Source organism: Lagenorhynchus albirostris, chromosome 13 (assembly GCF_949774975.1).
Source record: "Lagenorhynchus albirostris chromosome 13, mLagAlb1.1, whole genome shotgun sequence".
NCBI classification, from domain to species: Eukaryota; Metazoa; Chordata; class Mammalia; order Artiodactyla; family Delphinidae; genus Lagenorhynchus; species Lagenorhynchus albirostris.
The window spans coordinates 84,415,143-84,434,108 of record NC_083107.1 but is presented as its reverse complement, the minus strand read 5'-3'; positions in this window follow the sequence as shown (position 1 = coordinate 84,434,108).

Here is an 18,966-nt window from a genome sequence, read left to right as displayed (position 1 = left end):
TTTGCTGTAGCAAGCAGGTGAGTCTGTGTCTCATTTGTCTTTCTTAGCTAAACATGCTTTCTTTTTAAAAATAAATTTATTTATTTTATTTATTTATTTTTGGTTGCACGGGCTTTCTCTAGTTGTGGCGAGCGGGGGCTACTCTTCTTTGTGGTGCACGGGCTTCTCTTTGCGGTGGCTTCTCTTGTTGTGGAGCACGGGCTCTAGGCTCACGGGCTTCAGTAGTTGTGGCGCGTGGTCTTTAGGGGTTGTGGCTCATGGGCTTTAGAGCACAGGCTCAGTAGTTGTGGCACACGGGCTTAGTTGCTTTGGCATGTGGGATCTTCCCAGGCCAGGGCTCGAACCCATGTCCCCTGCATTGGCAGGCAAATTCTTAACCACTATGCCACCAGGGCAGTCCCTAAACATGCTTTCTTTAAATTTAGTTGACTGGATGGAAAAGTATTTTTTTTAACTATCCCAAGTGTGAATTGCTAAGCCCCGGTGAGTAGCCAGTAATGAGATTTTTGCAGTTCTTACAGTTTACAAAAATAAAACAAACTTATAATAATTGGAGTGAATTGAAATTATGTGTGATAGGTGTATTTCCACTATGATATTCTAAATCACCATCTTAACCCCAAACCATGCACTGTGTATATAAATATATTTGTTTTGTGCTGATCTTCTTCCACAGCATTTCCAGAAATGAATAAGTTTCCCAGACAGATTAGTTTGTCAACAAACGATGGCAAGCTAGACTACAACACATATTGCTACAATTGCTGGATTTGTGGCCTGACACACTGCTCAGTCAGTAGAAACTGTAATTTATCCATGTTATCATCAATATGTGAAAGCTTGAACTTGGACAGATAGGTGGGCTGACTTCAAAATGGTCAGATTGTCTCCACTTAAGAAAAAGGGTCAGTTATAAAGCAGCTCAAGTTTTAGCTCAGTTTAAATGTAAGATATTCATATTACAAGTTATACCCACCTTCCCATAGCTCTTCAAAGTACAGCGATAATCAGTTTTTTTCTCACAGGACTCGTTCACAAACCGTGAATTAGAAGCACATAGGAGGAATATGATAGAATGAAATAAAGAAAATTAGGAAAACCACAGTTTTGTGATGTTAAGGAAGATTCCAAGGTTATGGAAGAAAATAATAAATCAGAAAGGACAAGAAATCAGTGACTTCAAATGGGCATCATTCAACTCAGTAAAATCAACATTTCTTGAAAAAAAGCTGAATCACTACTAGAATGGGAAGACGGTTTCCCAAAACTGTTTTGCCAAGTGCACGTAAGAGGATGTGAAAACATCTGGATTAGGTACCAATCAGGGGGCCCAGCTAACTCTGAGTGTGGGATGCTGGGTTTCTCTTTCTCAAATGTCTTGTCTTGGATAGTAGGTCTGCACCCAGTACCTGACATTGGTTTCTAAGGAGATTATTCCAGGAGTCACCTGCCATTCTCTTGCCATCCTCATGGGCACCGGTCTCATTTTTCTTTAGAAAAGAAAACCTCTGTCCTGTTCAGATAGCAATATGCAATATTTTACTTTCTGAGAAAAGACATCTGTGATTCTTTGATAGTTTTTAAGGAAGAAAGTCAAATATAAGACATTTACTAAAAAAAGTCACGTGAAATAAAATGAATTTGACTATCTGACCCTGAGGTAAATGTGACAGTCAAAGTAAACAAATTTTCGATCATTTCAAAAATTAGATCACAATGCAGTATTTGAACTAATTTATTTTAAAATACAACTAGACCCTTGATCACTGCCTCTTTTACTGTGAAGATTAATGGTGCTTAAGGGTGTCTTGGATTCCTTTTCCAGAAACAAAGCAGTGCAGGTGAAGACGTTATTTCTGCTGCTGCCATTGTTGTTAGGACTATTGTGGCGAGTTCTCGTATAGCGCCTTGTCAGGTTCTCCTAAGCTAACTACTCTCAGCTCCAGTTTCTCATTATTTCCAACGACGCGGGGTTGCTGTGGAAATTCAATTAGATGATCCAAATAAATCATAGATCACATTGCTTGAAAATATGAGACCCATTTTTAATGCAGCAAAACAAAAGGTGATTTTAATACTATTGCCCTCAGTGATTACTCTCATGAGATATATATGACTCCTCCCATGTTTTGAAGCATCAGGTGATTGGAACTTCAGAAAAATCGATGTTACTATACATATTTTTTTAAACTTTGTTGAGACTTTCTTTGTAATGTGTGCAAATAAAAAATATTTAATGTTGGCTTAAGTAGAACATGTATTCTATAATTTGAGGGCATATATATAAACTACATACATATATGGGATAACATTTATAAATTATGCCATTGAAAATTTTCATACTTGATATTTAGCTAAAGCTATCCTTGAGAAAGGGTTATTAACTTTTTTCTATAATTAAGATTTGTCTCATTTATCCTTGAAATTTGGTTATGTAACATTTTCTAGAATACCTCAAGATAAACAATTATACATGATATATAAATATATATATATAAATATGTATTTACAGGTATATTTTAATCCGTATGCTAGCAGTAGTTGTTAGTATTAGAAGTATCTTAATTGTGAATATACAACCTAAGGGTGTTTAATGCCTGTTTGAAAGATTCTAATCACAAGCCAACATCATGGGACTGTAAAATGGTACAGCCACTTTAAAAGACAGTTTAGCAGTTTCTGACAAAACTAAATATAATTTTACCATATGATCAGCAATTGTGTTTCTTGGTATTTACCCAAAGGAGTTAAAAACTTATGTCCACACAAAAACCAGCACACAGATGTTTATAGCAGCTTTACCCATAATTGCCAAAACTTAGAGCAAATAAGATGTCCTTCAGTGAGTGAGTGGATGAATCTGGAGGCTTTGGTGGTATCTGTCTTGCTCTCCCTCTCCTGCTTCCCGTCCCCCTCAAAATTACTCAAAATGGTAATTTTGAGTTTGAATCTGTCCAATTCCAGGCCCTCAGTCCAGAATGAGGCTGTATAATAACTCCCCCCTTCTTCATCCCACTTAATGTAAAAACCAACTTGCTCCTTAGAAGAAGGCAGACTATAAATACGTAAAATTTGTTTTCGAGATACCTGTCCCGTATTCCTTTTCTGCTCTGTTTTGAAATGGATGTGACTCATCTCACCAGGAACCCAGTCCAGTATAACAAGATATACTGAACAAGAATGAGTAAGAATGTGAATTGGGTTAAACAAAAGGAAAGTGAGTGAAGGAAAGCAGGACAGATCCAGAAGTGTTCACACACAGATTCACATTTAAGCTTCCTAGCATCCAATGACAAGATGCAAGTCACAGAGTCCATAAAGAATAAAGACAAAGTCTTTGCCCCTTAAAACCACAATTATTTCTGATAATGAAACTTAAGCAGACATTTCTCCATTGTTCTTATAGATCACACGGTTTCACATAATCAGCAATGTCCATGATGACATCTTTACAGTAAACATGGGGATGAGTTTCACAGGCCTAATTTTAATAATATATTACAATTGTTCCCACTGCATGAAAAATAAAACAGAAAGCCCAAAGAATCAGAAAAAGCAATCTGTGGGATGTTGGGAGGAGGTAGAGGAGGTAAAGCATGATGGCACCCAGGCAAATTGCTCTCAGTATCTGGCTCTACACCTTCATGGACTCCAGGGTACCTGGAGCTGAGGACACAAACTTAAGGGTTTCATCGAACCCACAGGTAGGGTGTATCTCTGCTACAAGATTGGTTCCCACAGTGTCCATTTTTAAAAATTAGATTCTAAAATAAAAATTAGGCAAGTTCACATAAAAATTAACTGTTGTGAACACTGACAACACTATTTTTGTTCCCACAGAGGAATCCCTGGTGGAGAGCATCCCCTGTCACATTGGGCTGGCATGCTCTGCCCCGTTGGCCCAGGGGCCACCACATCATGCCTAGTACAGAACAGACTCACGTCACTCATCCATGTGGACTCTGCCCAAATTCATCTTCATGCTGATGACCTTTTATTAATATTGCTTCTCTCTGCCCAATTCTGTAAATGTTTTGAACAACACTGAGTCTAAGATCATACCTGCTTCAGCTCTCAGGCCTATTGCCAGCCGAGTATGAACCTCTGTTCTCAGCTTCAGATGAGCTGGTGGAATCTAGTCCTCAGCAAGGCTTGTGTTGACTAGAGTGTTAAACCGTTGAGTTTGTTCCTGCTTTATGCTCCACACACCCTTGGGAGAAATGACCTGTTCTCACCAATAACGGTGACTCACCAAGGCCCTGATTTCTAATGAGAATGGGGTTCAGGGTTGTTGGCAAAGAATGTCACTTTGGAGATATATAATAGAACTTTCTTCCAAGGTTGGGTAGGGGGAGTAGGGTGGTGGGTAGTGCTATATTTTGAAAAGTCCTAAAAGGATGATATATTCCCATTCCACCAGCTAACAAATGGTACTATCCTTTGAGAGTCACTGCTTAGTGTATAATGAATTAACTTTATATGTAAAAGTGTTCATTAAAAGGTATATGCAACCAATTGTGGTTTTGAAATCCATATTCTGTTAATTAAGGCTGGTTAGCCAAATAGTTCCCTCAGAAAATACTTTCAGGTGTGTATTTATTTTGGGGTATCTTAAATTTTCTCTACCAAATGGAACCTTGCTAAAAATGAATATGCTGACAAAAGTGGCTACTTCATATAAAATTGCCTGGGCACTGGGGCATCCAAATGAAATAACGATAAAAACACAAAGTCAATTTTTTTGCTACATTGGTTCAATCCAGCTAAGCCTTTGCACAATTTAAGTTTCACATCTTAGATAAGTAAGTGCTGCTTAATTTTTTATCCGATTAGTGAATTACCATATGTCAATATTCTATACATTCTTTAGAACAGATTTTTGTCACGTTTTACAACAGTTTACAATAATCTACTTCAAATCATTCAAGAACCGTGAATATTTATTGAGTGTATTGGATCTGACCTCAGTTTTCTTCAAAAGATACTTTTTTTTGAAAGTTCTGCCTGATCTACTGTAATTAAGCTCCAGACATCACCAAAACCCTTTTAAAACTAACCGTTATACCCTTCAGACTATACCTTCCATTAGCAGCACACAACATGAAATGAAAGAAACATCTTAGAATTATTATGTCATTGTTTTCAGATAATGTAATTGTGCCATATTTTTTTCAAGTGTGTTTTTGTCCTTAAAATTCATTCATTCTATTTTGTCCTCCTCATCAGCTCCTGAAGGCCATTATCTTTCCATTAGTGAACTCAGGGCATCTCTTCCTTTGGTCTTTGATCTGTTATGAACCTTCATACATTCTTCTTGGTGGCGTTTTGGGTCCTCAGGAAGCCTCCGCATCTCCCCACACACTCAAGATTCATAAGGACACACTTCTGAAGGCCTGCTACATGCACAAGATGTTGCTTTATTGATGGAAGGTGGAATAAGTGTTCACAACCATCTTGCTGTTCTTTGCTACCTTAACAACTCTTGGTTTTATTCTGCTTTTTTGTTGTTGTTGCTGTTTTCTTTCTTTTTTTTTTTTTTTTGGTAAATTGGGTCACAGATGTTTTATGGCTGCAGAATGCTTTGAAACTTTTTCATATGTTCAGTGGGAAAAGAAGCCTCTCAAATTTCATGCTGAAATAATTAAGCTTTTTAATTTTACTGTCCATTTATCAGCACAAGCGATAAATCTCTCTTTATACTGCCTGCTTCTACACATAGGACTTCTCAGGCCAATTACTTTCTCGAGGTGTCTGAAAGTGTCTTTCTAACATCCCTCAGCATGCTTTATGGAGACACTGACACTCTCCCCAAACCTTAGACAGGGCAGGCCACCCCAGGAAACGTCAGTTCGTGCTCCCTGGAAGCGGAAGCAGCCAAGCCCCAGCTACCCTTCAGGGGCTTTGCGCTGTGGCCATGGGCTCTACTCAATGATCCTGACTCTTTCTGACTCGGTTTCCATTGTGCCCAGAATTTCTAGAAATGTCAGCTCACTCCAGAGAATTTGCTGTCTTTGTGGATGCAGCTGATTCAAATAAGTTTTACTGTACCTGTCGCACGGCAGTGACAGAGGTAAAGGCTCTGCAGGATCCAGGTCTGATCAGAGTCCCAGCTCTGCTCCTGATGCCACAAGATCTTGGACAAGTCCCCTCGTGTTTATGACCTTCAGTTTCCTCGTGTCAGAAATAAGGAAATAGTGCCTCAAAGGGCTTTTGGGAGGGCAACATATATGTATAGATTCTCTGTGCGTGCCTGACACATGGTGAATGTTCACTCAGTATCAATTTCTTTCTCTTCCATGGATTTCAAAGAATGGTGTTTAGTCTGTCGACTTGGAACTTGTTGAACCATTACATGCTGCTAATATATTCAGATAGCGGAGCTATTAGGGTCAGTACTTACACGTTCTCCCATTTGGCTCTTTTTAGCTGACTTACAATTTCTGTGATAGACGGTAGCTTCCTGGTTTAACAGAAGAGGCTGGTCGTAGGAAGTCAGATGGTGTTGCTTTAGAAATAAACTTGTACTTAGTAGAATATTCTGTGGAAAAGGCTGAGCTGCAGCCTGACATTTGTGCATTGATTGGTCTTTGTTAAAAAAACAAAAACTCATTTTTCCCTGAAACTGTTTGCCTGACTGGCCTATTCTCTGATTCTCTCTCCCTTCCCTTTTTCATTACTTTTTCAAACACTGAGTTCCTTCTATGTGTTAGACCATAGAGAACTTTTTCCGTAAAGGGCCAGGTGTAAATATTTAAGCTTTGCAGGGCAGATGGCCCTTATGTACCTCCTCAGCGCTGCTGTTGTCTCACAAAAGCAGATCTACAACAGCGAAATGAATACATGAATGAACGTGGTGTGCTTTAATGAAAATGCAGTTCTCATTGGGGCAATCTTGCCTTCCAGGAGACATTCCAAAATATCTGGAGACAGTTTTGTTTGTCGCAGATGGAGAGCGGTGCTGCTGGCATCACAGAGGTGCAGGCCGGGATGCTGCTGAGCATCCCTCAGTGCACAGAGCAGCCTCCAAGCCCACCAAAGACGCATCTGACCCACAATGTCCATAGTACCAAAGTCGAAGAAGAAAATTTTACTTATGGACACTAACACTTGAATTTTATGTAATTTCACAGATAAAAAATATCAATCTTCTTTTGCTGATTTTTCAACTAGTTGAACATTTTTTACCACCCTTAGCTTGAAGCCATACAAAACCTAGCAGCGGGCCACAGTCTGCCAACCCCTGTGCAAGAAAGTGGGGAAACAAAGCTGAGTAGGGGAAAGTGACTGTCCTTAAGATCCTCCTTCTCAGAGCTCAATAAAAGCAAGACAGACAAGTTTCATTTCACGTACTTTCCTATGGAACAACGTGCTTCAGTGGAAAATCCCCCAGAAGAATGATAGATCATTTCCTTGGAAAAACAATCAACTGCAAAGTGAGGGTCCTTGGGTTGACCTCCCTTTCCCTACATTTTCTCTCTCTATGGTGATACAGTGCCCTGTATGCTCTGTCCTCACACACCAGCTGCCTCAGCTTCCTTCTGGGATCCTTCATCAGGTCGATGTCTGGTTGAGGTCACAGTTGACCTAAATCGAACACCTCTGTGTTCTTTTTTTTTTAGAGTAAAATTGCTTTATGATGTTGTGTTAGTTTCTGCTGTACAACGAAGAGAACCAGCTATTTGTATACGTATATCCCCTCCCTCTGTGTCTCCCGCCCACCCATCCCACCCATCTAGATCATCCCAGAGCACTGAGCTGATCTCCCTGTGCTGTACAGCAGGTTCCCACCAGCTATCTCTTTTACACATGGTAGTCTATATATGTCGATCCTAATCTCCCAATTCATCCCACCCTCCTCTTCCCCCCCATGTCCACACATCCATTCTCTACGTCTGCGTCTCTATTTCTGCCCTGCAAATAGGCACCTCTGTGTTCTGATGTCAGTTTCCAGCCCATGGCAAACCATCCCACATAACAAGTGGACAGTGGCTGCCTCGAGAAAGTAGCAGGACCTGTCATGCTCTCCTGCGATGCTGTTCTCAGTGCGGCAGTGATCTCAGTGACTCTTGTGATGGATTCTGCTCCACTTCATGCAAAATCAGAGAAAGTGCAGATCTAAATTCACTTCCTCCTCCTGGAGGCCATAACTGCTCTACCTCACCTGAGACATCCTAAAATTCTCAAGGATAATTCATTTTTACTGGGGGGGGGTGACGTGGGTTTTGTTTCTTGAAAGGGTTTGGGCAGCCAGACACATACCTGTGATCTCTGGGGCTTCTCGGAAGTCTGGCTGTTCTTTCACGTCACCTCTACTCTTCTAAGGAGCTCCTGGCAAGCTCTCCCCAGTATGGGGGACCCGGGAAGTGGGAGACTGTTGTCTCCTCTGCCTTTAGGAAACACAGCACAAGAACTGATATGTCTCCTCCACGACCCTCTCCTGGTTGCAGTGACCTGGCCACTACTTAGGACTTCAACCCAATGATTTTTTTAAATTGATATATAGCTCAACAAGTAGGTTTTGTTGTTTATCTATTTTATCTGTAGTCTGTATCTGTTAATCCCAAATTCCTAATTTATTCCTCCCCCTCTTTCCCCTTTGGTAACTGTAAGTTTGTTTTCTAAGTCCATGAGTCTGTTTCTGTTTTGTAAATAAGTTCATTTGTATCATTTTTTTGGATTCCACATAAAAGTGATATCATATGATATTTGTCTTTGTTTGACTTACTTCACTTAGTATGATAATCTCTAGGTTCATCCATGTGGCTTCAAATGGCATTATTCTGTTCTTTTTTATGGCTGAGTAGTATTCCATTGTGTATATGTACTGCATCTTCTTTATCCATTCACCTGTCGATGGACATTTAGGTTGCTTCCATGCCTTGACTATTGTAAATAGTGCTGCAGTGAACACTGGGGTTCATGTATCTTTTCAATTATTTCGCTGAGATTTATATATAAAGACCTGGTGAAAGGAAGTCATGTAATTTTACAAACACATGTGCAAAAGTAGACTCACTTCTCAAACAATATATATTCAGAAAATCAGCTGTACGTCAGCTGTTTGGGATGTGGAAATTGTTTCCCAGCAGTGATTTTGTAGGTGGCTGATACGCTCTTGGATTACCTCCTGGAAGCCCAGCTAACCCAGAGTGTGCCTGCCGACTCCTGCTGGCCAAACTGCTGTGCTGGCAATGTTTTTATAAAGGCACATCGATGCTCAGGCACAAGAATTAATTTATGTTTGCCTTGCTGTGGGGATCCTTTCTCATATCTACTGCTCCCAGAATGGAAGAAGTCTGCCAATGGAAGCTGTCAGTCCTAATGGTAACTACTTCTTAAGGTTGCTGTAAAAATTAATGGAGTATATATAAAAAATGTATTTAGAACACTGGCCCATAGTAAGTACTCAACAAATATTAGCTACTGTTATTTTTAAATAAATGATTATGTGAATCTAGCAATTAGCACCACCAGATTTTCCTGCCCTACCTGTATATTATTTGATATCAATCCAATATCCCATAGAAGACATCTTTTCCATTTTTCTGGAGAAGAATGTGAGGTACAGAGAAGGTAAGCGATTTGTGCAAGATCACACAGCCAGCTAGAGATGTTGTTTCCATTCAAATCCACATCTGTCTTTCTCCAAGAGTAGAAATGCTCTTTTGGCTGTATTCCACTCATTCTTACTTCTTTTCAGTAGGAATCTGAGACGTGGATCATAAAAAATTATGCACTAAGATTTTGTTAGAATACCAGCTGCACCATGGTGTTAGCCTTCTGTTGCTGTAGAACACAAGTTCAGTGGCTTAAAGCCACACATGGCTTAGCTGCTTCCTTAGTTTAGGATCTCACCAGGCTGCCGTCAAGTTGCTGGCCAGGGCTGGGTTCTGCTCTGGAGACTCCACCGGGGAAGAGTCTCCTTGCTCACATGGTTGTTGCCAGCATGCAGTTCCTTGTGGTTGTTGGACTGACAGCTTTGGTATTTTTTACTAGCTGTGGGTCAGAAGCTAGTCTCAGCATCAAGAGGCTGCCTGAGGTTCCTAGAGACTCCTCACAGTTTCTTTCCATGTGGCTTCCAAAACATGGCTGCTCAAGTCATTGAGATGGCCAAGGAGCTCTAGAATGAGTCTTCAAGGAAGACAGAGTCTTACATAGCATAACAATCACCGGGGTACCATGAACCACATTTCTGTCTGTCATAGCACAACTTTAAGCCTGGACGTCGGGGGGCGGGGAGTAGTGGAGGTAGGAAAGGACAGGCACGTTTAGCTGATGACACCTGTAGTTCACTGCCACACATGTGTTGTAGGAGCCGACTTCTATTCTGTGTTTAATTATCTCACTCAAGCCTGTAAAATTCTTCTGTCTTTCATGTGAACTCTTTGACTTAGCTACTCTAGAAAACAAATTCTCTCTCCATGGATCCAGCTTGGAACCTGGGAAGTGTTCATCCCTGATGAACACTGGGACATAGAATTCTGGGAACCATTTCAGAGAAGTTGGGAAAACCTATCCTGTTTATTTTGGGAGAAAACCTCAGGCATTTTGTCTTTGGTGTCTCTTACTGTACCTTTCTGTGTGCATCTCCCTCATGTCTACGCCTGTCCTTGCACAGCTCTGCTCTTTGCTCTGCTTCTTTCAGTGCCATCTGTCCCCTACAGCCTATTGCTCTCAAATCCTATCAGAACACATCCAAGTCCCATCTCCCTTGCAGATGGGCCATGGGCAGCACATCTCTCTCCTCCAGCCCCTCAATATCTACCTGACTAACAAGTTTGTCATAGCCATCACTGGCCCACTGTATATTGGTACAAACCCTACTTTCTTTAGGGAATAATTAGGTACATGGTGACATGCTGAGCTCAGATGCCCCATGTACTTCAAAGCTTCCTACCACCAAACGAAACTTGCTTATTCATTTTCTACCAGGAATTTTGGGTGACAAACAGCTGTTGAAAAACAGCATTTTGATAAGAGGTATAAGTGATGCAGATACATATGGATAGAGTTTTCCTTAAAATAAACACAGACATTAAATCAAAGGGGAAAATTTGATTGACAGAAGGTATGTTGTTGGAGAGGGCTGAAGTGCTTGTGTACTAAAGTAGAACCACACTCACCACATTTCTGTTAGGCATGGAGAGACTACTGGGGTTGGCTTCACCAAGTGATCAAGTTCTCTCCTAGCCTATGTGAGCAGAAGGGACTTGTGCCATGTTTGCATCTGGCCCTGTGGGGAGGGCCTTTCTCAGCCTAAGTTCCTGTTTGCACAAACTGAACCCAGATATGGTGGTAATCAGACTTCAATCAAGAAGACAATCGCAACACACTAGGGCAAGGGTCAGCAAACGTTTACTGTAAAGAGCCAGAACGTAAATATTTTAGACTTTGTGGGATGTACGTTCTCTATGGTTACTAATCATTTCTGTTGTTGCCACAAGAGAGAAGTCATAGACAATATGCAACAAACAGCTGTATTCCAACAAAACTTTATTTACAGAAGCAGAGGGCAAACCTATATGCTGACCCCTGCCCTGGAGATGGAGGGGCAGAGGATGGAGGAGCAAAGCTTTGGAAAGAATCTGGTCCTATGATGGACCCTGAGGGGCAAGCCTGCCCTAATCTCTTGTTCTGCTAGCATTAAGAGAGAAGCAACATTTTCTACCCTTTAAGGTATAAGTTTACAAGAGTCTTTGCTACAGAAGCCTATCCTTACCCTAAAATTGAATAAATGGAAAATCAAAAAATAAAATAAAAATAAAATAAAATTGTTTCTTAGGAGAACTTCATGATCAACCAGATCAATTAATAAAATTTATGCCATAGACTCTCTAGGACATAATCACATCTATATCCATTAGTATCCTCTGTGATACCTAGAATGGGTTGTACACATAGTAAGTGTTTAAATTATGTTTCTGCCTGGTTTATTATTTTATATTATCATTAAAACTATGACTAACACTTGATGTTTCAGGTTGCATTCATCAAATCATGCTTGGAGAAAAATAATAGCTGGGCTCATGTTTGCGTAATAAATAATAATAATTCAGTCACCCATGTTATGGAAAATGTGTACACATCCAAAATGTACCTGGAATGGCAGGTCACAGCTATGCCGAATGAAGTGTGGTGGGATTGAGAATATTTAGTCAGGAGAAGAAAAACACATCAGCTCTAGCTTCCATCATCCAGAAGGAAACATACAGAAGAAAGATTGACTTTGAATGGCCTAGCAGGTAGAAGAAGGTAGAGATGTCTACAGAGGAATAGATTCCATTCCCTGAAAAAGTGCTTGGGTTGAATGCTGGTTCACATTCTCAGATAAGCAATAATGATGTCTTCCTTTGATCTCAGAACTTAATTTTTATTTCAACCTCCCCTCCCCACTGAACGGTGGGGACTTATTTTCACTCATTTCAGCATCACCACCCTCCTACACGATGCGTCTAAGTTGGGTGTGGGCTTTACCTGTTTCCAAGGCACTGGGCAAGTGCAGATGGGAATGGGTTATCTGGTCATTCCATCCATACTGACCAGTTTTAACGACTTCATTCTCATCTGCCATGTGGTCACCAGTCCACTGGGGACCCTGCTGTTTGTCCCCATCTTGTGTCAATGGTCAGACTTCCCAGGCCTGCCAGCTCCTTTCTCGTGCAGGCTGGTCTCCAGTCTGGGAAAATCTACCTGAATTCAGGCTCATCTCAGGTTTGTTTTTTCAGTCGCCCTCAGCCTAGGAGTGGGGTCGCGTAGTGATGTCTAGGAAATGATGTTCTGCACAGCAAGCAGTCTCATGTGTGTTTTTTTATTCATCTTTTGTTATACCCCAGATTTTTTTTTTTTTTTTTTTTTTTTGGTATGCGGGCCTCTCACAGTTGTGGCCTCTCCTGTTGCAGAGCACAGGTTCCGGACATGCAGGCTCAGTGGCCATAGCTCACGGGCCCAGCCGCTCCACGGCATGTAGGATCCTCCTGGACCAGGGCACAAACCCATGTCCCCTGCGTTGGTAGGCGGACCCCCAACCACTGCACCACCAGGGAAGCCCTCAAACTTATTTTTGAAAAATAAGGTTGAGTATTAACTTTCCCACAGTCCTTCCCACCAAATTCTTCTGAGTTATATTTTCTCTTTGGGACTAAACCTGGAAATCCCTGGCAGCTTCCTGAGTGGGGTGTTTTTCTGCACACAGGGAACCTGTTTAATAATTCAGAATATTCTGCTTCAGGAAGCAGAACTATCTTACACCAGAGCTTCAGAGTTGGCTGGATTGCCTTGAGAGGTAGTGAGCCACTCATCATTAGAAATGATCAAAGTTCCTGGATCATTTATCTGGTAGCTTGTTGAGGATGTCAAGTACTATATCAGAGGCTGGTTCCACGGGTGGTGGGATCAGGCTTATGGTTTCTCAACTTGGCTCCATATGATAATAACCTTTCGTGTTTGTTAAAACGTTCATTGATTTTTCTTACCCTACTCTGAGATAACCTGAATTAAAATCTTAGGGAGCCAGAGAAGTGGTGGGTATTTTAAATAAACTCACCAACTGATTTTATCCAGCTGCCTTATATTTCTTTCTTCATTATTTTTTTTTTTTTTTTGTGGTACGCGGGCCTCTCACTGTTGTGGCCTCTCCCGTTGTGAAGCACAGGCTCCGGACGCGCAGGCTCAGCGGCCATGGCTCACGGGCCCAGCCACTCTGCAGCACGCCGGATCCTCCCAGACTGGGACACGAACCCATGTCCCCTGCATCGGCAGGCGGACTCTCAACCACTGCGCCACCAGGGAAGCCCGACAAACATTTATTAAGTAATTATTGTGTGTCAGGTACTGTGCTGGGGAAAGAGAAAATTAGTGATAAAAAAAAATTCCCTGCCTTCCCTTTAAGAAAGGAATTATTCTACAAAGTAGACTCAAGTATGCACTAATTTAAGGTTCAAAGTGTTAAGGAATAGGCCCCCATGAATTTTTCCAGAGGTGACAGGAGATTCAGGCCATAGTATTACACCTGTGAAGACCCAATTTCTAAATAAGGTGATTTTCACAGGTATGGAGGTTAGGACTTCAACACACCTTTTGGGGACACAGTTTTAATCAACAAGAGAGGTTCAGATCAAGAGTGTCAGACGATCCTGAGAGGTAAAGAAAGATGACACCTGAAGCCCCAGTGACCTGGATTTAGAAAGAGAGGTGAGTGAACAGAGACAGTGAGTGTGAACAAGGCAGCTGGAAGCGGTGAGGGGGTTTCTTAAGAAAGGAGATTCAAGTATGCATAAAAGCCAGTGGGAAGAATCCAGCTGAGAGGGTAAGGTTTAATGTAAAAGAAAAAGAAACATTATAGTACAAACATTAAATGAGGCAGCCAGGCATAAAATCCAAATCTGTGGTACAGGGATCAATTTTACAAGGAGGAAGGTACAACCTCTCTAATGAAAAGAAGAAGAACACAGCAGGAGTGATACTAATATGTTTATATTACAATTTAAAAAATTAGGAATATGGGAGACTTCCTGATAGTTTACATTTTCCCTACCAAGTGGGAGACTAGGGCACTGGCCCAGGGCTACTGTGTGGGGCTGGGGAGGAGATGCTAGGGGTGGAGGGCTGAGAGGTAAGAGAGGGAAGTTCCTATCATGGACTCTGAGCCAGTGAGTGACCAGAAAAACAGGGTCGCCATGCGGTGCTGATGGCCAGTTTAAAGTGTTTGGTGGAATCAGAGCTTAAGACCCATAGATGACATGGTCTTGAAGTTGGCAAACCTAGAAGCTGGAGATTTGCAAAGAAAAAATGAATAAATACATGCTTAAAAACAAAACAAATGAATAGACAAGAAATGTCTTGTGAATGGGTCCAGGGGCCTGGGCTCTAGTGAGGTGTGATGTGGGAAAGTTGGATTGTTACCTGGTGACTCTCACCTAGAACTGACAGGTGAAATGAATACAGCTGAGTTGCTTGACAGGGAGCCCATGCCTGTCCCCATGATGGGCCTCACCTCCCACATTAACCATAAGCTTCTCAAACAGATGAAATGTGACTTTTCGTTTCTTTGGCAGCGCTTAGAACTATACCGTGTGCCATGTATATATTTGTGTGTATGGCTCTATCCATACACATTTCTAGGTGGATTTTTGGGCTCTATTTACATATGTGTAAATATATATGTAGATTACATGTAATATGCAAAATACTTTTTATTTTAAATTGATAGAGATGTCTTACTTAATCATTTTTGCATTGTACCAAAGTTGTACAAGTAGACTCCATTCTAGAGATATAGCAGTTTCCTTTGAGTATTTCACCTTTGAGTTTTTTTTTTTTTTAACATACAATATTTTCTGATGGCTATAATAAAAGAATCAATATAAAGTAATTGGATAACTTTCTCTTGTTAGTGTTGATACTCTATTTTTGCCTGGTATTCTAGCAGTCATTTTCAATATAGGTATATGTCCAAATAGACAAGAGTTTTCAATTTTGAATATACAGTAAAATTCCTTAATGAAACTTAAATTCCTTTAAAAAATTCCTTAAGTGTGGAAGTGACATAATAGCTGAATTTTTGAAAAGATCTATATTAGGCAGCTCTGTGAAAATTTAATCAACAGTGTTTCATTATTTGAAATAACCATACAATGAATGTTCCTATTAAATACAAAAACACACACACACCTGTAACTTCTTTCATAATATTAATAACGATCCTTTAATTTTCAATTTGCCTTTCATTTAAATTTCAGTATGCAGAGTTTCCTTAAAAAATTATACCTTACAGGGTAAAGACGGAGTATTAATTTCTGTGTCCCCCCCTCACTTAGCTTAGGGCCTGGCGCATAATGGCACTACTATTGTTTAATTAAATTTAATTCTGACAAGGCTGAGCTAAGCTTACCTTTGCATCAAAAACAAAAAGATAATTTGCTATGAAAATTAATAATGACAGGCATGGAAATGTTCATTGTAGCATATAGAACAGACTGTTCTCAAATACTTGAGAGACTGTTATTATGATACAAATATTGATCCACTAATTGCCAACCATTCATTACAATTCATTAAACAGAGGGAGGCCCAAAGGACTCTTCCTGGACCTCATTCACCAGTGGCCACAAGATGTGAAGTTAACAAAAAAGTGAAACCCGCTCTGTCCCCTACTGCAACCACCACATACACAGAGAAACACAGTTGTGTAGCAAGTTTTCTTCATTCTGATTGCCTTTCCTTTTTATTCTTTTCCCACTACATTATTTTTCTGAATCTGTGAGGTCTTTCTACATGTTTGAGGTGCTCAGGAACCAAACTGCACTGACCAGCACGGTTTTTCTCTTTTACTTTCCTATTTCCCCAAAGCATCAAGCCTGGCACTGAAAAATATTTTATCTGATTTACAATATCTTTCTTTTATCATTAAAACATATTTTCATTTATTTAAATAATTTCATTCCTTTTCAGTCCCTAAGGATTTCCTTTTTAGAGACCTCCCCAGGTCACTTAATGCCTGCTCATTCCCTCGTTCAGAACTGCCTTCACTCATGCCTTGACCAGATGGATCGAGTGAATAAAGGGTCCCCAGGATGTCTCATCACCTGTCTTAGCCTCAAATCGCAAAACTGTAAAATGGAAATAAAATGCCTTTCTCTCGGAATCATTATGAGTGCCAAATGAAATGGTTTATAGGAAGTGCTGCATTTAATTTAAGCTCTATGGAAAAACAAACATTCTAACACTGTTATTAAGGCACGTGGCATTCATTCCTTGGGCTGCACAGTTTCAAGTCGTCAGGAGCTCCTTTCAGGAAAACATTTGATTGATGGTGTGAGTTGCTGTCTCTGGATGCAGAGCCTCAGTGTGGGAAGGTGGTCTCTCGGCAGGCGTGTGGCCAGGGGACATCAACTATATCTGAGAACTCGGTCTTCGAGGCGAGTCAGCAGAGAGGAACCTCGGGCAGAGTCATCGGTGAGGGACCCGCTGAAACAGAGTCAGGACCGAAAATCGTGGGGGAGTGGTCAGTGCCAGTGACAGAGACAGGACATGGGGTGGCAGCAGGGAGATGAGTGGTTACCTAGCAGCCAGGGAAGAGCCCAGGAGATAAGGAGAGCAGAGGTACGATGGCTCAGGACCTGAGGTCCCGTGTTAGAAGATGCACCACCCCTGCCGTACCTTCCCCCTCCCCCAGCAGACATGGTTCCTCAGGGGCCCTCCCTGGGCTCCTAGACATGGAGAGGGGAGCTTTCCTTTTCGGGACCTGACAGTGGCCAGCATGCATGCCCCATCCTGGCAAATTGATGGAAAAGAAGGATGGTGGCACATTGTGGTCAGAATGTAGATCAGCTCAGTCAGAAACAGGGAGGAAACAGGGAGATGCCTGTATGTGGGCTTCCCATAGCAGAGATGCTTAGATAACGGGCCATGATAGAAGCCACCTTGTGCAGGTTCTGACGGAATGAGATCTGTGTTATTATCATCAAGAACTGTTTGAACTGGATTCAGAACCATATAGGAATAAGAACATTTTCTACACAAATTTAATATTTATTTACTCATTCATTTATCCTCCATAGAGCTAGGTCTCTGAACCTTAGTTTTCTCATTTTCGAAATGTGGCCACTAACCTAATTGCCACAGTATTGTGCAGAATAAATTGGATCAAGAGTATATGGGAGAAGCTCAGAAAGGGCCATAGTTTATAGCAGATGTTCAAAATGTGTATATATTTTATATATAAACACATTTCAGTTTGTGGAGGGACCCCCCAAACCTCAAACTTTCTGGAGTCACATTTTTTAACATAGAGATGTAATCACATACCATAAAGTTGCCTTTATAAACTTACAATTCAGTGTCTTTAAGAACAGCCACAAAGTTGTGAAACTGTCACTACTATCTAACTCCAGAATGTTTTTATCACCCACAAAAGAAACCCCATACACTTGAGCTACTCTCCACCCTCCCTACCTACCACCCCTGGCAGCCCCTGGCAACCACTAATCTACATTCTGTCATGGTGGATATTCCTATTCTGGATATTTCATATAAACAGAATCATACACCACGTGGCCCTTTGCATCGGGCTTCTTTCGCTTAATATAATATTTTCAGGCTTTATCCATGCTGTAGCATGTGTCAGCACTGCATTCCTTTTTGTGGCTGAATAGCATTCCCTTGTACGGATAGATCACATTTCTTTATCCATTTATCAGTTAATGGGTCGTTTCCACTTTTTGGCTATTGTGAATAATGCTGCTATGAACATTTGTGTACAAGTTTTTATATAGACATATATTTTCAATTCTTTTAAGTATATACCTAGAAGTTAAATTACTGGGCCACATGGTAACTCCATGTTTAAAAATTTGAGGAACTGCCAAGCTGTTTTTACAAAGTGGCTACACCATTTTACATTCCCACCAGCAGCATATAAAGTTGCTAACTCTTCTATCTCATCCCCAACATTCTTTATTGTTTTCTTTTTTCTTTTTTTTTGATTATAGCCATCCTAGTGGGTGGTACGTGGTATCCCCCTGTGGTCTGTATTTGCATTTTTCTCATGACTAATGATGTTGAGTATGTTTTCATGTGCTTATTAGCTATTTGTGCATCACTTTGGAGAAATATCTATTAATATCCTTTGCTCACTTTCAAATTGGGCTATTTGTCTGTTTAATAAGTTGTAAGTGCTCTTTATATATTCTGGATACAATTCTCTTAACAGACTTATGAATTGCAAGTATTTTCTCCCTTTCTGTGGGTTGTTTTTTCACTGTCTTGGTAGTGCCCTTTGAAGGCCAAAAATTTATCATTTTCTTTTGTCACTTGTGCTTTTGGTGTCATACCTGAGAAACCATTGTCTAATCCAAGGTGATGAAAATTTATGCCTTTATTTTCTTATACGAGTTTTAGAATTTGGTTCGTATATCGCTGACTCATTTTGAGTTTGTTTTTGTATGGTGTGAGATTTGGATCCAACTT